Below are 9,442 nucleotides of genomic sequence, written 5' to 3'. Positions count from 1 at the left end.
TCATGGGGTGTGTGTGTAGTGTGTGGGTTTTTTATATTAATGGAAAATTAGAATAACTCAATTGTATTCGCTTCTTGTCTTTCTTAAGCTTTGACCTAAAACCAGCATAACAAGACATTTTATAAGTTCTATAATTTCAGTATGGACATAATCCTCTAATCCACTGAATTTGTTTTCTTGACACTGTGCTTCTGCATTCTCCTTTTCCAAACCAAGATTTTTACCTACCTTCCCTTCTTCCAACAAAATGGGGGGGGAGTATTAAAAGTACTTTGAACATACAGCTCTAAATGAGTCTATTATGTAGTGCCGTTTTGATAGAAGACTTAAGTCACCAGAAGGTGACTATAACAATACTTTGTACAATTTATGATTTGGGGTTTTGTTTGTTTTATTCCTCAAAATAAAACTCTGGTTGAAAATAGCCAGTGAGCTAATAATAGGCCAGGTTACCTACTGAATTATGTATCCTTTATATACATAGTAGTTACGGTGATTTTTAGTATCTCATTACAAGAGCTACCAGTTGATCTAAATCTTTTTACCTAAGGTCTCATATCCCACTCCCTTTGCTCTAGAGTCTGTTCCCACTCTGATTAGAACCCCTTTTTAGCTTTTCTAGGCTGTCCATCATTAGGAGAGACAACTTCCCACCTTTATCCTGTGGAGCAGCTTGGTGGATTCAGACAACCAGCCTTCTCTCAGCAGCCAATACATTATGCACTAACCCACCAAGGCTCCTCACTGGATGTGTTTTTTTTGATAGAATGTTAAATGGGTCTTCTGTGTATGAGATTAATTTCAGCCACCCACAGTTAACTGACTTAAACACAACTCTTTCCTCTTCAGTGATACAGGAAACATTCATTTTCAGCATATAACTTGTCTAAGAGAGAAATAACATTGATTTTTTTTTATGCCCTAAACCAGCTTTTTGAAGCATTGAGTCATTTTCGAGTGCTATAAAATAAGAATGCTGTATCTAGAGAATAGGTGACTAAACCTAGTCAAAAATATCTCTCTAAAGATGTCTCATTTGCAAAGAAACAATTATGTACCATGGTGGATGTGTTCACATTCCTCTGAACCAAACCCAGAGCATTCTTTTCATTTAAACTAATAATTATTTTAAAATACATGTGAAAGATTTTTACCCATTGATTTCAGGCAGACCTCAGTAAGTGCAGTTCATAGGCCAGCATATTTTGTATGCGTGTTTGAAGGTATAACTGCATTGTAAAATGATGGTTGTAACATTAATTTTGCAGTTTATTCATTGCCTCCATTAAGAAAAAAATTGGAATTTAAGCTTAATACTAAATTTTAATTGCTGTGTGACATTAATACAAACTCTAGTTCTTTAAAACAACACATTATTTCACAGCTTGATCCTCTGCTCAGTGACTCACATGTCACAATCATGGTGTCGTAGCTACAGACTACTCTGACGTGCAAGGTGTTGGGCTTTGTTCAGGTGCAAGAGTTTGTGTAGTGCTTGTGTTAACTTGCTTCGTGAAAACCAGCAGTAGCAGCTTTCTTTAAGCTCTTCGTTTAAGGAGCCTGTTTGACTAGATGAGTTTTATCCAGAATAATCCCTCTTCTGGTTATTCTGACCTTACAGCTACAAATCCTTTTACCTTTGGCATACACTGTATACGATAGCCTGATTGTGAGAATGAGGTTCTCAGACCCTGCCAATACTTCGAGGGCTCATGTTGAATGTGAACACTGGGGATTCTGGTGCCATCTTAACGTTCTACCAACCACAGAGGAATAGTGACACAAGATACTCTGCTACATGAAAGTAGAGTGTTTTGTGAACTATTTTGTAAGCCTAAATGATGTAAAGTGAAGAATTAATCTGTTGGTATCCTAGTGGTAAGAAGCTGCACTGTGATCCAAAGGCATGCAGTTTGAATCCACCAGCTGCTTGACGGGATAAGGATGGACAGTCAGTCTCCTTCCATGCGACTATTGCCTCTGAAAACTCGCTGGAGGATCAGCCATGAGTCGGTTCTGACTAGAGGGCACAAAACCACAATAAATGACACATGAAGACACATGAAGCCTAAATTACACATAGCAGTAAAAGCAGGAGTGAAAAAGATCCTATATATGAATTAGAAGTGTGTAGAATGTCGTTCCAGGGGAAAGCGTTTGATGCCACTCTTGCAATTCTGGCTTCTCAGGGTGCACTTGACCTCACTTTTTACCTCATAAAAGCAGAAATTGTCTACAAATTTTCTTTCTAAAGCAGGTACTAATTTTAAAAGCAAAGAAGCATTAAGTAAAATTTAGCAATAGGTGTATTTAGAGTTGATACATTAGTAATGATCACAATAAAGAAAGGTTTATTTTAGGGACAGGGATAAATGTGGCAAGATAAAATGCTAGACCGCTTACTTCCAAAAGTACATGTTCACGGGGTTTTATGGGATCCTTCAGCATTCATTAACATCAGAGTGCAAATAAATCAGTGTTCTGCTCCAACCATCTTCAGGTAACAGTTTCTGAGAGAGTAAGGACTACATCAGGTCCCGGTCCCAACTCACAAATCCTGCTTGCTTCCAATTATTACTCTAAAGTTAGAAATTTGTTAAACCCAAACAAGTTTATTCAACTTAGCCTGTTTTGTTTATTGAGGAAGGGTAATATTTGAGGAGTTTTCCTGGAGGCTTTGAATTCTTTTACTCTGAGTTTTGTGGTTTTTTTACACTGAATCATCCACTGTATATACTTAACAAGGTAGCCTGTGACTGAGACAGAAGAAGCTTTAATAAAAACGACCAGTAAACCCTAACATTATTATTCAACTCTAAAAGTTGAGTTAGAATCTTGTTGACTATTTTAAAGGTTAGGATATCTGAAATTTTTTTTAATCATAAGAATTTTACCCAGATTGGCAATATTTGTCCAATATTGCCCAATAATATAATGCAACTGGAAAAGGAAGATTTGTCCAGATAATCATATTTTTCTAAACAATGTACAAGCAAAGTCATGCCTAACTATCTGAAGTTTAATTTTCACATGAGAAAAATAAAGTTCAGGAAGTGTTGAATAAACAATCAAGTATGCTTTTTTTTTTTTAATCTTAAATACAGTAATATTTTGCCCCATTGATGCCTTTTAAGTCAAATCAAGGTGTGCCTTCATGGCCTTAGTTTGGTCAGAAAAAATCTTCATGGCCTTAGTTTGGTCAGAAAAACTCAAGAGAATAAAGGAAGATGAAAAATTGTAAAGCTTGTGTTCCAGTGTAATTAACAGCAATCCCAGGTTCCAGGCTGTAGTATCACATTTCATATTAACTAGCTCATCGGTCATGTACATAGAAGGTAAAGTTACCCCCCCCCGCCCAAGGATTTAAATACTCTTTTAAATCTACACATTCTAGATATTAGAAGTTTGATTCATATGTTCATGACTTGACAGCTGCTATTTTGTGTATAAGAGCAGCTAAGTGAAGAAAACTAAATAGTGTTCCTACAGGTGTTTGTGATCTACCTCCCACCACAGGGCTTCACACTACTTCCTTGAGCATTGCTAATCTTTGCTCCCTCCACAGATACTTCTGTGATTACATATGTCCTGACCAGTCCAAGTTTAACTTTTCTAAAGTATCTGGTCAGCTTGGCTGTAGATATTTTATGTTAACCTTTTCTATTATGCTTTTCTTTTTGTACTGTCTGATAGGGGTAGCTAATAGATTCTTTGACTATTTTACTACCTCCTCTTACTCTCAAACTCTTAAGAATTCTTCAGTCTTTTTTACTATTTAGAGATTCTTAATGTTCTTTGTTTAGTCACAGTTATTAGTGGTGATCATCCAGCCCTGATTTTTGTGGTGCTCAGTCTCAAATTACCTCTGTTCAAGGTAGTTGCCTCCGTGTCCTACCATTCCCGTTTTTTGAACCTGTTAGCCACCTTGCTTCTCACTTTGGCGACTGTTGGTGAGACGGGAAAAATTATATGTACACACACACATATATATACAAATCTCAGATTTAGGAGAGTATTTTTGGGGGGAGAGGGAATCCATATTTAGGCTGAGTTGTGGGAGGAAGAGAGCCTTATTTTCTTTGCTACTGTATTATACTTGTTTCTTAGGGATTGTCTCTATTTAATTGATTAGCATAAAACTGGTAATTCTACCTCCTGCCATTTCCCTTTGTACTTGCAGATTAAAGTTATATTCTTCAAATAGTGTAGCTCTCAAGTGAATCTAGTACAAAGCCCCAAGAGGGATCTTTAAGGTGTTACACTTGTGTAATTGCCATTTCTGTACTGTTAAAATCTAGTCCAGGAAGCTCTGATGGGTTAGTGGATGGGGAGTTGAATTGCTAACCCAAAGGTGGGCAGTTCAAATCCACCAGCTGCTTCCCAGGAGAAATGGACAATCTCCTTGGTTTACAGCCTCTGAAACCCCACCAGAGGGTCAGCTATGAGTCAAATTTGACTCAGCAGCAATAAGTGAGTTTTTTGATACCTAGTTCAGTGGTTTTTAGCAGAGTGCCCAGTCTATTCATCGTAGCCTTTTATTCCATGGCCTACAATTGGTAAAGAAAGAGTGGGGGTTTGTCCCTTTCCCCCTTCCCCTTTAATGTCAGGAGAGCTGTTAAACTAATCTTTGTTTCAGCCAAGTTAACTAGTGGAGGTGCTAAAAGAGTATTTAGTTTGTTCCCCCTTATCTCCACCTCCACCCTTGTTTTGCAGTTCTTCCATAGCTATAGGGAGTAAGGAATGATGGAGGCAGCAGATCCTAAGTGTTTGGTTCCTTTCTGGTTTTTCTCAATTCCATTGTTTGTCCTTTTGTCTGTTGCCTTTAAGAAGTCAGGTCTGTATCTAGGGCTGTCTGCAATCCTGACCATACCCCATGAACCCTTATTTTGCAATATGTATGTTAATGTTTCTGGTAATTTCTCATTCTGTAGTGTCTGTTCAGTCATTGCCTTATCATAGCTACATCTCTCGAATCCTTTCCACTAGATTGTAAGCTCCTTAAGGGCAAGGCCAGCATATAAGCAAAGCTCTGTAAACTCCATGAAGGTGCCATGAGTTCTCTGGGCACTCAATAAAGGTTTGTAATGGTGATGCAACTTCTCAGATTAACTGATTGTTTCTAAAAGTATTCCAGTTACATTTTTTATAGTTTGCTTTGTTGGATGCCGTGACTGCCTACATTTCCTTGCTTCTGATATTTTACCCAATGACAGATCTGTATATGTGGCATACATAGAATATTTAAATGGATCTTATGTGTGTTTTCAAATATCAACTTTAGGTATGAAACAGCCTCATAGACAACACTATTTGATGCAATGGGTTTTTTGAGATGTCTTATCTTGAGAGAACTTGCTCTCATGTTTTCACAAGGAATATGTGAACCATAAAGGTAAGTGGTGTTTTGCTTAGTCTAGGTGTAGTATGCAACAATGGTTATTTGATTAAAATAATTACATATTTTATAAGCTTGCTTTCTGTCTGAATAGCTCTAATTGCTGTTAATAGAGTTAGAAATAATGAGAAACAAGGACCAGAAACTCCCTCTCTTCAGCTTTACCTAGACTTTTTTTTTTTTTTTTAATTTTTTTATTTTTAAAAAAACCCCAAAACCTCTTTATGTGGTAAATTCAGTGGGGTTTAGCTGAATGTTGTAGGTATGTGAAGGTTACCAGTGTGTCTACTGCTTGGTAAATACTTTCTTAAAATTCATAGAGGACAGGAATAGGAGACAGTATTTTGCTTTTGCCTAGGTGGCAAGAAGGTGACAAGTGTACCTTTTATATAAGAAATCAATTCTACAGAATATCTATCCCTGGTCAACATAAGATCTTATCAGAGATCTGTCTTTGAAATAAAGAATTCAATTAAAAAAAAAAAAAAAGATTGGGAGAGGTCTTCAACATTACCAAACTCTCACTTTAAATAAGTGGTGAAACAATGCGGTACTCTAACCTGAGTACATGTTTATAGTAAAATTCAGGGTAAGAATTAGCTCTGTTGGCACTACTAACTTACTGCTCCTCCTACGTTACTCTCCCAACTACCGCGAACAGGATTTCACATTATCAAGTATTCACATGCTGGTAAACTAAAAGCAAAATTAGATTGTTAACTAAAATTTCAAATATATGTTTCTGTACTTATGTTTTCACTAGACACACAAAGAATTATTAAACTTAGTCCCTCAAGAAATGGCAATTATTCACTCTACGCACTGTAATACCCAAAGGGACACAGCTAAGGCCAGTTTTGCTCAATCTAAACCAAGTTAAGCATAACTTCCCTATTATAAAATTGCAGAGACTGGCCTGAACACGCAGATTCTGGAAGTCACAGCCTTCCTGGAAATGGTGCTCTTTTCAACAAGACCAAACCCACAGGCCCAGAATGAAGGAGGAAGGAAGGAAGCAGATGGGGCTCAGTCTCCCACTTACAGGTCTACAACTTGGTAATACTCCCAATAGGTAGTACAGTCTTGGGCAGAAATTTCTATTCTACTACCAGTCCCCTGTTTACTGAAACCTTCCCACTCGGCCACCGAGCTCCCTAAAGAACTGTTTCGTCTAAGCACGGAAAGAGGTGCGCCGAGGGTCGGCGAGCAAGCCTACGCTCTGCTCTCGGGTTCCCCAAAGCCACCCAAGGAGGAGCCAAGAGTCCAACCCAGAACTGGGTGTCTAAAGCGGAAGAGACATCCAGCGATCACCGAGTCCCGCGCTCACCGAGCGGCCGCTCGCTGCTGGCGCCCCTGCGCGCTTCAACATGCCTCTCCGCTCGTGCTCCGACGCCGCCTTGGCCTCGGGCTCTTGCGGCGCTGCCCCACTCATGGCCGCGCCGGCTCTCAGCGGCCCAGGGCCAAGTCGATGCCGCGCAAACAGCGAGACGGCCCGCACTGTCATGGACTCTGTAGCCTACTGCGGCCTGAATGACGGGCGGCCGCACCAGCCACGGCTGGAGCTGAGGAACGAGCTCAGTTTGAGGTCAGAATGCTGCCTGCCGGACGGGTGGCCCGCAAAAGATCCTCACTGTCGCAGCAGCCCTGCCACCGGCCGCTTTCCACAGCAAGCCACGCCCTAGCCTCGAGCTATCGGAAGCGACCAGCTCGGACAGCCCACCTCAGTCCCACCTTCTAGGCGCCTCGGCCGCTATGGCCCCTGACGCTGCGCACTACCTAGACTCTTAAGAGGAAAAATGTGGCATCAGGATCAGAGGAATATAACACAACCTTTCTTGTTTAAAGTGAGGAGGACTTAAGGAGCTCTGGTGGCCTAGTGTCAAGAAGCTGCACTGCAGTCCCAGAGGTATGCAGTTTGAATCCACCAGATACTCTGCTGGAGAAGGAGGGGCAGTCCTGTACCAGTCAGATCTGATTTGATGGTGTGTGCGCGCACGCACACACACAAAGTGAGGAGGACTTGAGACACTTGCCGCAGAATATCAAGAACTACAGCCTTTGGTATGGATTGTTAAGTGCCATCAAGTCGTGGATAACTCATAGCGACCCTACAAACGAAAGACCTGAACATTTGTATAACTTTCATCAGTTCTCCAAGTTCATAGGGTTTTCGGAGGCAGGCTGTTGTGGAAGTGGATGCCACTCCTACTTCCAAACTTGTTTTAATCAGGGAGCTACACCAAACAGTTCACCATGGGTAACCATTTGACATATCAGTCTCACAGTGTTCAGTATCACAGCAACCATGAGTTACCTCTGTACAGTCGGTGTGGAATACATCTCAAAATCAAGGAAAGGAAGACCTTCACAGAAGTATGATCAATGGGGAAAGGATTTCATCATCCTTGGATCAATAGTCAACGCCCTTGGTACTAACATTGGGTAAGTCTGCTGTCAGACCTCTCCAGAATGCTGAAGAGCAATGTGTCAGTTTGAAAACACGTATGTCTAATTCCAATCACCTACTAACATCTGGACTATGAATAAGGATGGCACAAGAAAAATTGAGTTGTGATGCTGGAGAAGAGTACTGAATATCCCATAGACTGTCAAGACAAAGAATAGATATGTCTTTGAAAGTATGCAGCCAGAATGCTTCTTGGAGGCAAAAATGACGAAGCTTTGTCTTTCATACTTTGGACATGTAGCTAGGCGAGCCTTTTCATTGGAGAGGGACATCATGCTTGGAAAGATGGGGAGTCAGCAAAGAAGAGGAGGACCCCCACCCCCAGTGAGGTGAATTGACATGATAACAAGGGCTTGAGTATGTCAGATGATGAGGATGGCACAGGATAGGGCAGAGTTCAGGTTAGCTATTTTTATAAAGTTGCATACTTGACAGCACCTAACTAATTGTACTTAAATAATTCTGATAATGGTGTTAACCAATTTTAGCTGTTTATTGCTATAGAAGCCGCCTTCTGCAAAGTGACCTCTTTGATTTTCTGACTTCAAATCTTGGCTGTGGCCACGAAACACCTGTGGAAACGTGTTACTTCTTACATGTTTCATTTTATCCAGGAAACTCCTCAGTGGATTATTGTGTGACTTGTGAGTGTTTTCATGTAAAGCATTTAGCGTAAACCTAAGTAGATAATTTATAAACAGGAAGTTCCCGTTATATTTTAGTGGAAGAAGTAGAAATTTTACTCTTTGTTACATTTGGTAAATATTTAAGAACCAACATAAGACTGACCATTAAACTATGGATCAGAGATCCAAAGGCCATTAAATATAATAACATGTTTTCCATTCAGTATCTTTGGAGATCATCATAAATTAATAAAGACTACACTGAGTATACATCATTCTTTAGGTAAACAACTACTTTTTTAAAAAATCTGCATCAGAGCATTTCTTGGTACACACAAAACCATTTAGAACTTGAGTTAAGTTGATCTGGTGTCTGACCTTCAATTTTTTTTTTTTTCTCGAATTTCCAATCTCTAACTTAACCCCTGCTTAGTAGATAGCTGAGATGTGCTATTCTAGTTTAACCAGAAAAAAAAAATCCACTGTCATTGAGTCAGTTCTAACTGGTGGCAACCCCGTGTGCACCACATATATACTACAGAGCATATGGCCACAGATCATCAGGCCACAGGCTTTTTCCAGCTCAGAAACCTATATTGTTCATCATTCTCTTGTTCTTTCAGGGGCAATGTCTTTCCTCATGACTAAAATGATCTCACATATTTTAGGCATGTTGTCAGAAGTCACTGGCCTAAAAAGTGGTGCCGTTAGAGTCAAAGAAAGGAACAAACACAGCAAAATAAATTGTCGCAGTGACTGCAACAAAGGAGTTGTGAAGGGAAAGTGTGAGGATGATGCAAGATAGGGCAAGAGTTTTTTTATTCGTTACTTTTTTTTTTTTTTTTTTTTTTGCTAGAACATAATTCACTTTATTTGTTATAGAAAATCCACTAGGTGGTGGCCACAGCTGGAGCCTGAGTCCTCTGCACGGAGACTCTGGTGTGAGTCTTTACA

Source organism: Elephantulus edwardii, unplaced genomic scaffold (genome assembly GCF_000299155.1).
Source record: "Elephantulus edwardii isolate Elephantulus edwardi_28Jun2011 unplaced genomic scaffold, EleEdw1.0 scaffold00320, whole genome shotgun sequence".
In the NCBI taxonomy this organism is placed as follows: Eukaryota; Metazoa; Chordata; class Mammalia; order Macroscelidea; family Macroscelididae; genus Elephantulus; species Elephantulus edwardii.
This window is presented reverse-complemented; position numbering follows the sequence as displayed.